Genomic DNA, 10,368 nt, shown 5'->3' with positions numbered 1-10,368 from the left:
AGAACTGGCAGTAAATAAAAGTCAAGATGAGAATCAATAGCTTGTAAAAGAGAAAAGGAACATCAAAGGAAATGCAAGAATACAGAGTGGGAGAAGGTAAAAAACCTCCACTTTCTTCTTACAGAAACTAAATTTGTAGAGGTTTGGGCTTAATCCAAGGCTGAAAGAAAACTGTAACACAGCTATCACCGATTTCACCACCCTTTGGATCAGGTCCTCTTTTTTTTTATTTTTATTTTTTATTTTAATTCAAACTTCCTGTGCATACTTGTGAAATAATACATGTGATACCTTTGGAAAGGACCAACAGTAAATCCCCACTTTCCTCCCAAGTTATCAGCATAGCAAAACCAGGCTGAACGGGCTCAACTATACCACGGAGACAGCTCCTAAAACAGCAGTTCACACATCTCAGCTCTGGGTTCTCTTCTGATACTGAGGACCTGTAGCACAAAGCGGGGTCCCTTCTTTGCAGTTCAGTGGTAATTGCAATTAAATGGAAGGTTGGCAATGAAAGCAAACACGGTAATGGAGTTAATTTTAGCAAACCACTAATGAGCAATACACCAGCCTCCTTTTTTACCCTTATGGCCAACCTCCTAATGTGTCTTCTCTTGCTTTATTGAAATCATTAACAACTAACCCGCTGTCCTCCTTTTGGAAAACACATTTCTTCCAGATTCTGCTCCACAGGGATCTGAAAGAGCTTTTCCAATCAACAATTCATTGAATGAAGTCTCCAGAAATCTCCTGTTGTCCTTTCCATCCTGAGCTGACCTTGAGCTATTTAAACCTAGATGGATTTCAACTCCATAGTCCCACCAGCCTACAGATCCTCCTCCCCGCCCTCCACCTGGGATAAGAGAGGCTTTTCAGAACACGTTAGAGGAGGTCTGCTAAATGATGCATTGAAAAGAGCTGGAGGGAAAAACAACTTTATCATCTTGTGGCTTGAGCAGAAGGGGATGGGGTTCCTCAGTGCTTTAAAAGATAATGAAAAAAAGAAAAATCCAGGCAGAGAGCAATGCAAAAGGGAGAATTAATACTTTTTGACGGATGAATAAAAATGGGTTCAACAGAGAACAAGGACCCAAGAGAGTCCTAGGCACTGCGTGTTCAGATTAATGCAAATTTGATTCTAGTACAACTTTTCCTTGGAAGACAAAAGGGTAAAGGGGTTCAGGAGAAAAGCTCGGTCCAGCTGCTGAGGAGATATACTGTGAAGGAGCCCCAGAGTGAGACACTGGAGAAGTTCCTGTTCAGAACTTAGATCCAGCAAGCTAAACAGTAGAAGTTCTTCTGGTGGTTGAGGCTGTGGTTCATTCAGTGGTCCCTTAATTGAATTAAAGTTTAGCGTTTTTGATATGCACTCTGGTACAGATGTTTGTAGTAGATGCAAGATGGGAACAAATGCAATAGCTCATGAATGTGGTATATCCTTGCAGCTGCTCACAGTCTCCAAGCAGCGGCAGGAATTTCAGTGGTGGGTCTGCGTATGCTGCCAGAGCTCCAAGGGAAGGGGCTATATGTTTTCATCATTTGGTGTGAATACCAGTGAGCAACTTTCACTAATGCCATTGCATTCCTCCAAAACTACTGTCTCTGCCAAAACAAGAAGAGCAATTTATCCACAAACGATCAACATCTGAAAAGTTGCCAAATGCTCCACACAAGGTCACAATGCCAGCCGGACTCTATTACTGTGAGACAAGAGATCACAGAGAGCAGAAGCTGTTCCATGTGCTTGCATTAAGGATCACGATTTGCGTAACCCTGTGTGATGGATCACAGGAGGAGACACTATTGAAAGGACAGGAGATCAAAAGGGGCAAAACAGGACAAACCTTCCCAGCAGCATCCTCCCGTGCTGAGCAGTTACTCCCTCCGTCCTTGGAAACATGCAGTTACATTACTTAAAAAGAGTCAGGTCAGCATTTCTCAGTGGGGCAAGCCTCCTTAGTTCAGACATTTCTCAAGCGCTCATTTATTCAGATCTTTGCCCTGCTGGAATAACAACTAGCAGAAGAACAGATTCTGCTCCTGTACGACTCTGTGTCTGGAGCTATTCAGTTGCTTTAGAAATCTCAGGAATTAAATGCAAATATTCAAGGAAATCTCAAGATAGTGTGGCACCCTACCTCCAGCCCTCCTCCAGGAGATGCTGATTTCCATTGTTCTGGGTCAGTGTGCTTTTGTATATGATGAATATTTATATAATAACATATATTAAAAGCCAAAGGTAATAACTGTGCAAGAAATGATGAAAGTACAGTGCCGGGTACAGTAAGCCAAGGCAGCAATGCCATTATACACCCGCTTCCTTATTCCCCTGCTAAAAACATAAGTATTTTAAATCTTAGTGGGTGTGAAAATTAAGGAACTAACAAATTTGCAGAGCTCGCAAAGGCACGAGCAGTGTAAACTCCTGTCGTACAATTCAACACAATTATAGTTCAGCAGTCTGAAAGGTTATAAATCCCTGTACAGCTGTGCCAGTGCCTCTGAATCATATCCTGCCACAGCACGGTTATTCCACAAAGCTCTGCCCACATACTACAATTTTTGCCTGCAAGTAGCCTGCTGGCTGTGAAGTCCTTTCAGAGCTCTGCCCGCTCAGCCCACACCTTCGCAAGAGCATCATATTTGGTTCGCATTCGTCGCTACATCCCCTCACACCTTGTTAATGGAGTCACTCTCTACACCTCTTTCCCAGCTCCCTCATGTTTCTGGGGGTGCCAACCCTCATCCAGCACAAGACATCAAAATATCCAGTGAATCCCAAGCAGTGTTTTCCAGGTTTTCACAATGTTTTCCTGTACTGTGCATTTATCTAAGCTCATGAGGCTCTCCTTCTATCATACAGTCTTTAAAAACCGTATACCAACCACTGCCTAACAGGACAACCCTCGCACAAGTTCACCTTGCACAGGAGCTGTTTTCTGGTCACTCATGCAGACAATCCTCCTCTATCTACGCATTTCACATGGCATCAGGCAATTTATTCACAAAACCAATGACTTGAAGACTGGGACTTTGCCCAGTAGGAGTGAGAAACAACAAACCTCGCTCAGTCACATTGCTGCAAACACCCCTGAAGCAGAAGCAGTAAATTTTTGCCTCAAGCCCTTCTGGTCACAAGTTTGTATATATTAAACAGCATCACTGGACAGTGCCCAGCAACTTAATAGGCAGTTATATTTCCTGAAATTGACTGTCATGTCTCCTCTAGCACCACAGCTACCAAAGGCCGCAGGTCTTTGATCATAGGAGACAGATCATATGATCACAAGATCACATGATCAATAGATCATTGGAGGCCACAGGTCAGGTGCGTGCCCACCTCAGGCCTCCACGTCCCACCTCAGAGCCCAGCGCTCTTACCCGGATCCCGAGCAGCTCCTCCCGCCAACTCTGCGCCGTCACCCTGCAGGGAAAAAAACCTCCCTTGCTCCTCTCCTCAGGGTCGATGGCTTCTGACAGAAGAGGAAGGCTGAGGGGAGCCACTCTGCACCACAACGCCACGCGGCAGAAACACCCCCAAAACTGAAGGTGATTTTTCGGTTTAGTTTGGGTTTTTTTTTCCGAAGGCTTCACCTTGCCCTTTCCAACATGGTGCGGAACTGCTGCCCTGAGGGTGCCAGGAGAGGGGGCGGCCCGTGGGGAGAGCCATTTTCGGCCCATCAGCGCACGGGGCCACGCAGCCCCGCCGGGCCCTACACATTCCGTCGCCACCGCTGGCGGCACGCGCTGCCCGCCGGCCCCGCGTGCCCCCTCGCCCCGCCCACTTGCCGCACGGCGCAGGCGCACGCCCCGCCTCCGTCACGCGCAGCAGCGTGTCCGCCATGTTTAGAGCGGAAGATGGCGGCCTGTGAGGAAAGGGGGTGCGGGATCAGGCCGGGAGCTGAAAAAGCGGTCACTGGTGGTGGTAGGAGCACATGTGCCCTCGTGGGACGGTGCAGGTAGGCTGTCAGGCGCAGGTATTCTGGCAGACGTTGGTTTTTTTACCTCAGCTAGGCGCTCTCCTTCCCTTTTGGCACCCTGGCCTAGCTCACACCTTTGTCCCTGAAATGGCTTCTCCTGGCTTGGGGGGGCCTCTCCCCTTCTAGACTGCATCCCCCGGGGTGTCCGGGAAGCACTGGGGAAGTCAGGGTGCTGTGAGGATGCCCCACGGAGGGGGCACGCCAGAAGATGGGGTGGATGGAGTTACCAATTGTGGTGCTATTTGTAATCAGCTGCACCCTGTCTGGTGAACAAATGGCATCTCATTTGCAAAGCTTTTGCTGTGTTCTCTCATTAGCATAAGTATTGTTTTCCATTATCTGTGGTAATTCACATTAAACTAATGCAAATTCATCTGTCATCTGAATGTATCTGAGTAAAGGGCAACTGTGAATTCAATTAGTGCCTATTTGCCCCTCTTCTGCTTAGCAACTGGAGGTGCATGGTTTCCTGTGGAAGTTGCCTGTTGGTGTGGCTTGAATCCTGCCAAACCTGGCTGTTGTGGAAGCAGACTTGTATCTGTTTGCTACATCAAATTTGAAGTTTGGATGTCAATACTGATAGCATTAGTAATTCTGACTTCCAAGGTGACTTGGCTTTTACTGTGACTCCTTGGCCTATGATAAGTGGTGTTTTTTATCCTTACCCTGACTTGATCGTTTTAAGAAGCCACGGTATGTCTAGTAGTTTGAAACTGATTGCTATTTAAGGTTAGTTTGGATGGTTAGAAGGGAAAATAGTAGTCCTAGTTCTCTCTGTAGACTACATTGAATATAAGAAATTGAGCTCTCTTGTCCACATGTTGTATGGACATCCAGTTTCATGTAACGTTTTTGTAACTGCGGGAATCTAGTCCTGGAAAACAACCTTTTTTTTTTTTTTTTTTCCCCTCAAAAGAATTCCCTCAGTTTTACACTATAGTTCTTTGTGCTTTACCCAGGACAGTTAAATTTGCTGGTAAGTTGTTACCATGGTTCTCTCAGTACTGTTGGCCTGCCAGTGTTGTGGAGGAGACCCCTTGTTCTTCCAGAAAGGGGAATTTAAATGCTGCATTTTGTTGAGTGCTAGAGGATGTGCCTAGACAATAATTGCTGCTGAAATGCATTATCAGGTCATACTGTGCTGTAGGGAGAAGGTGATGGCAGTGGAGTTGCCCGATACTTCCCCTTCTGGATGCTCTGAATTGGATGGGGTGGGAGCTGTAAGGGTAAACAAAGAGTCCACAAAGTACTTTCTTTCACCACAACCACCCGGGCTATAATTCTCCAGGGTGCGTACTCTATAAATTCCCTTTCACTGCTGGCATGTTAATGGCACTTGGGGAGATGTCACTTCAAAACTAAAATGAGCGATGACACACCGAGCAGCAGAAGGTAAATGGCTTTTAACTGGATAACGTGTCAGTTAAAGGCTAAATTATTTCCCTGCTGTCACTTCCCTTTACTTTGCCGGCTTATGTTATTGGCCGTTACTGACAATGGCTGAGAGAAGTGATGCCCTTGGCCCTGGGACATGCTGATTACCTTTGTAGCTATCTGTTTATGGTGGAATAACAGGCAGATGGAGCTGAAATCAACTTCCATTCTTTTCTCTAGGATACACAGAAGTGACTTGTACAGCGAGATGCTCACTACTTATGCAGCAATATCTTTCACTAGCAATCAGGTGTTTGCGGTGTCTCCTAGACAGATTTGCCAGGAAATGGACCTTTCCAGAGCGTGGTGAGTGTTTCTGGTCCAGGGTCATTGTTTGGGCCTTCTAGCCCAAGAAGAAATATATAGGTCTAAATATAGGTCTGCATAGTTCTACTACTCTTGTGGGAGTAGTACTTTAGAGGCAAGATGTACGCCCAGATATTCCTGTGGGACATGAGAATGGGAAAGGGACCCCTGACTTCTTGAGACTGGATGTTGGGGCTTATAGATGGTGATAATTGGAATCTGTTGTGCTAGGTGCTAAGATGTCTAAGGCAAAGGTAAATATTGCTGCTTTACAATTTTACTGGGAGGTTGAGGGGAAATTTATGTGTGCAAGTCTCAGTGAATTATATGGGTGAGTCATTACATGAAGGTAAGTGGTAAAAGCAGCATTAGATGCTATAAAACTGGCTGAAACCAGAAAGTTAAAGAAATTCTGGAAATTAATATATTACTTATACACTGGTCTTAGTATTGAAAAAGCTATAGTTTCTCAGCAGGCTAATTGTTATTAAGTAGCATCAGAGTGGAAGAATTGATCTTTGGGTTACAAACCAGCAAAACCAGAACTTTGGCCTTTTATTGTGTGGGTCTGATTTGAAAGTTGCCCCTGCAGAAATAGCCCTGTGGTTCTGCTTACAGCATTGATACCAGGTGGACACAGTTTGTAGGAGATTATTTTCTCACTTCCAGATGTTTTGAGATCTGCAAATCAAACCAACCCTTTTCTAGATCATCATCCTTGGTAGTAAAGGTTCTGCAGGGCAAATTAGAGTTTTATCTATACTTCAAAGTTTTGTTGAGATTTAGGAGACTTCTTATTGCTCTCCTATATTTGAGCAAATTCTGAAGTGGCCATAAGTTAAAGGTACTAAACTCAGTTAGCGTTTTTGTCAAGCTTTAGTGGATCTTATTTGGAGTTAGACTAGGTAATGATGACTCTGCTCTTACCCAGTTTAGGACCGGAGTCTTCCATCCTTTCTTTTAAATGCCTTTATGGGAGGTAGATGAGAAAAAGCCCAGTGAAGGAGTATTGTCGTGTAGCAAAGAAACTTAAAATGCTTTGAGTGTGTTTCATGTGCCCATTGAGAACCAAAGATCCCTGAGCATCAGAGTCCAGCTTAGGAACCTGGATCAAACAGGAGGTATTCAGAGCTACTTCAAATGCTTGGAATGTGGCAGAAGTCTTTTAAGTTCATTAGCCAACACTTGGAAAACCAGATGGTTTCTTTGTAACAGAACCCTGAACATAACAGGAAAATGGAATGTGTTTCTCTTTTAGCTGGAGTAAAGAATCTTAAAAATGCTTTGCATGTGTGCTAAATAAATAAATTTAAAAATGAACCTTCTGGCCAATCATGGTTTAGCTACCCTGCAATTAAACAAATCCACAAACTGGCAACGCATTTACATCTCATTAAGGGGAGGCAAATGCAGCAACTGCATGAAAATTTAGAAATTAGACACAATTACTATGTTGGCTGGAGGCAGGAGGGGGGAACATTATTGAGGGAGGTTTTTAAGAGAAGTTTGATGGTTTCTTAATTGGCTGCTGCCTCCCCAGTCCCACCCAGCTCTGCTGTTTAAATGAATTTTTCAAAAAAGAATCATTGATGCTCTGCCTATCTCTGCAATACAGCATCCCTGAGGAGTTAATGAAGCAAGACCTGCAGAGGTCTGCCAGGGAGCCGCAAACCTCTAGGGCTCTCCCGTGGCATGGAACTGGGCAGGCCTCCCAGGCACCAGGGGACAAGCCTCTGCTGGCACTTTTCATGGGGTTTGCAGAGATGTGGCTCAGACACACTGACCCTTTTGGCTCTTGCTGTGCTCTGCAGCTGCATCCATTCACATGATCAGTTGTTTTGAAGGGCTGATATTCTTAGAATTGTAGTGCAGCACTCATCAAAGGTAGGGGGTGCCTTTCCATTCACTTTAATGGCTGCAGTATTTGGCTGATACCAGTGGTGATGTCTGCTAGTACAGAGGTATTTATTGTCTTTGTACAGCATCCTTCCTCTTTCCTTGTCTCCAGCAGTTGCCTAGTTCTGCTGTGTATTTCTTAAGAGGTGCCAAGTTCCTTCCTCCTGAGGTGGCTGTATTTCTTGGGAACTGATATAGTGTGTGTGCGTGCATGGTTTCTTGAATAGGTGCATGCATTAATAACACAAATAACAAATGCTAAGTTGTAATTATGCACAATAACTGGGAATAAGGACCATCTCGGGCATCACTTCTGGGAGCAGGATCTAGGCTTTCCTGGGGAGTGTCTAGACCACTGGATTCAGGGCCCTTTCCACAATAATACTAATTAGCCATAAGACTGGTGGTAGGATGCCCACTGGAAGGTAGAAAGTTTTGGAAAATAAAACCACAAGGATTTTCAAAAGGAACAGTGAGGCAGAAGGGATGTTCTTTTGGTTTTGGGTTTTGTTGGTTGTTTTTTTTAACCTTCTTGCACTGAGGCAGGGATGGGTCTGTCCATGGGTGGTACTCTACCCTGTGGCTGTATTTCTGCAAAGCTTGAAAAGCACCAGTGATGCTGTTCCAGATCAGTGCAAATGAAAGGTTGCTGTAAATAAGTTCAGCCCACTCAAGGGAATTGCAAAGGGGTGAGGAATGAAAAAGTCTGTTACTGCCAATCACCAAGTCCACCTTGTCCGCTTGTTTAATAGCCCTATTAAATATAGCAAGTGTAAATCTTACAAATTGCCTTGAAAAGGATTCAGCTACTTCCAAAATGAAAGCATATATTTTAGATATATGACTTGTGCTTCAGATCCATAAATAAGAAGCTAGTATGTCTTGAAGTTACAGGTAAATGCTACTTAGGTATTTCTTTGTAGTTTTGGAAGATGTGAGGTCTGTGCCTTTCCTTTCTGAAACATATAGTCCCTTAGCACAGTTTTCTATGTGGCTTCAGCAGCAAAATCCAAGTTGGCACAACTGAAACAAGTTAATCGGGGAATGAATAGAAAGTCCTACAGGCTGGCTCATACCCCGCATACCAATTGATACAGTTTGTCTGGTGCAGGGGAAGACAAAGAAAGAAAGGTTTTTCCACATGTCCTCAGTTGATCCCTTGAAAAAATGGAAGCAGTGCAAATGTAAAAATAAGAATTAAAAAAAACTTTGTAACTTTGTTTAAATTGGAAGCTTTTAAAAAATATCACCAGTGAGGTTCAATGGACGGTAAGCAGCTTAAAGTTTGTGTTATCAACATTAATATGCAACCTGCACTATGCTTGTGTTTTTTTCCCCTCAGTATTTCTTCGAGTATCTTGTTGGTTGGGTTTTTTCCCTTGAAAGTACTTTGAAATGTGCAAGCTCTGTGATAGCTGAGGTATCTCTGATCCATTAGATCTGTCATTTTGCTGGGCACTGTGACACTGAGGAGAAGCTTTATCATTAACATAAGAATCGATGAATGGTGTTGAACTGGTGAATTGATAAGGAATTAATGACATTGTGTCGAGGGACTACTGATGAAGGGTGTAGGGGTCTATAGGGAATTTATATGTTCTGCAGTAGTAATGCAGGGGCCTGTATGTGCAGCCGTGAACAAGTTCAGAGTTGAAGACAGTTCCCGTGGCATAAATCATCAAACTGTCATTGAGTTCAGTAGTATTTTACTTCTGAAGTATGCATAGCCTTGATATGAATAACTGATGTAGGTGAGGTGTGTGGTTAAACTATGCTTTGGCTGAAATGTAGGTGTCATTTAGAGGGCTATAAAAGCTCTCTGAAGTCCGCCTTTTACGATCCCTGCCGTATTGCTCTGTAGCTCTTTTCCATGCAGCACACAGCAGAGGAAAGGCATACAACTGACCAGAAAAGCACCCTGGTCTGACACCACTGTAGTCTGTATCCCAGCCAACTACCCTAGTGCCTTTCTGCCTTCTTAAAGATGATCTGTAAGGTCCCTTCCAACTCCAAGCATTCTATGTAAAAATGGGACATTGCTTGTTCGTAAGGTTACTAGGAAGGGTTAATACAGATAATGCTTCAGAATGTGGCTTCTGCTTTTGGCGGCTGATGGGGTTTTATTTTAATTTTTATTATGAAGATGTCTTGCTTAGGCAATGAGAAGTGTGCTCCAGCTGTTCCCATCTTGCCAATTCATACTGCTCTTTCCTGAACATGGATCACAAGGATCTTGGGAATAATTCATACAAATGTCTCTTAGCTTACCCAAGAGAGAAGCAATTTTAGCTGGGACAGAGTACAATCCATTTTACCCTGGTGTTGAATACAGGGAAGGCTAGCTGCCATTACTCTGATTTTCTTTTTTTTTTGCAAATACTCAAATACTACAGTGATGTGTGGAAAGATGACATTGAAAGATAGATGTAAGGATATAAGTCAAAACCTCAGGTGTAGTGGCATGCGGACTCCGTGGAAACTGCTTGAAGCTGTCATTCCCTAATGGGGCAAACCAAGAGTTTCACATAAGCAAATCTGAGCAACTCTAAGAATGAGATCAGGTTTTAGTCTTTCTGTTTCAGATGTCACAGTACAACTGGATTATAAACCCTGAGCTCATGCTTTTGGCAGCAATTGATATTGCTGAAAGTGTCATATATCTAAACAAGTTGGAATGGGAGCGTTTTCTTGGTCTTTTCTGAGCACTCCGGTGCCTTGCTCTTAGGAAGAAAGCAGCAGTTGTCTCCTTGCC

The sequence above is a fragment of the Rissa tridactyla genome, chromosome 17 (genome assembly GCF_028500815.1).
Source record: "Rissa tridactyla isolate bRisTri1 chromosome 17, bRisTri1.patW.cur.20221130, whole genome shotgun sequence".
NCBI lineage: Eukaryota > Metazoa > Chordata > Aves > Charadriiformes > Laridae > Rissa > Rissa tridactyla.
This window is presented reverse-complemented; position numbering follows the sequence as displayed.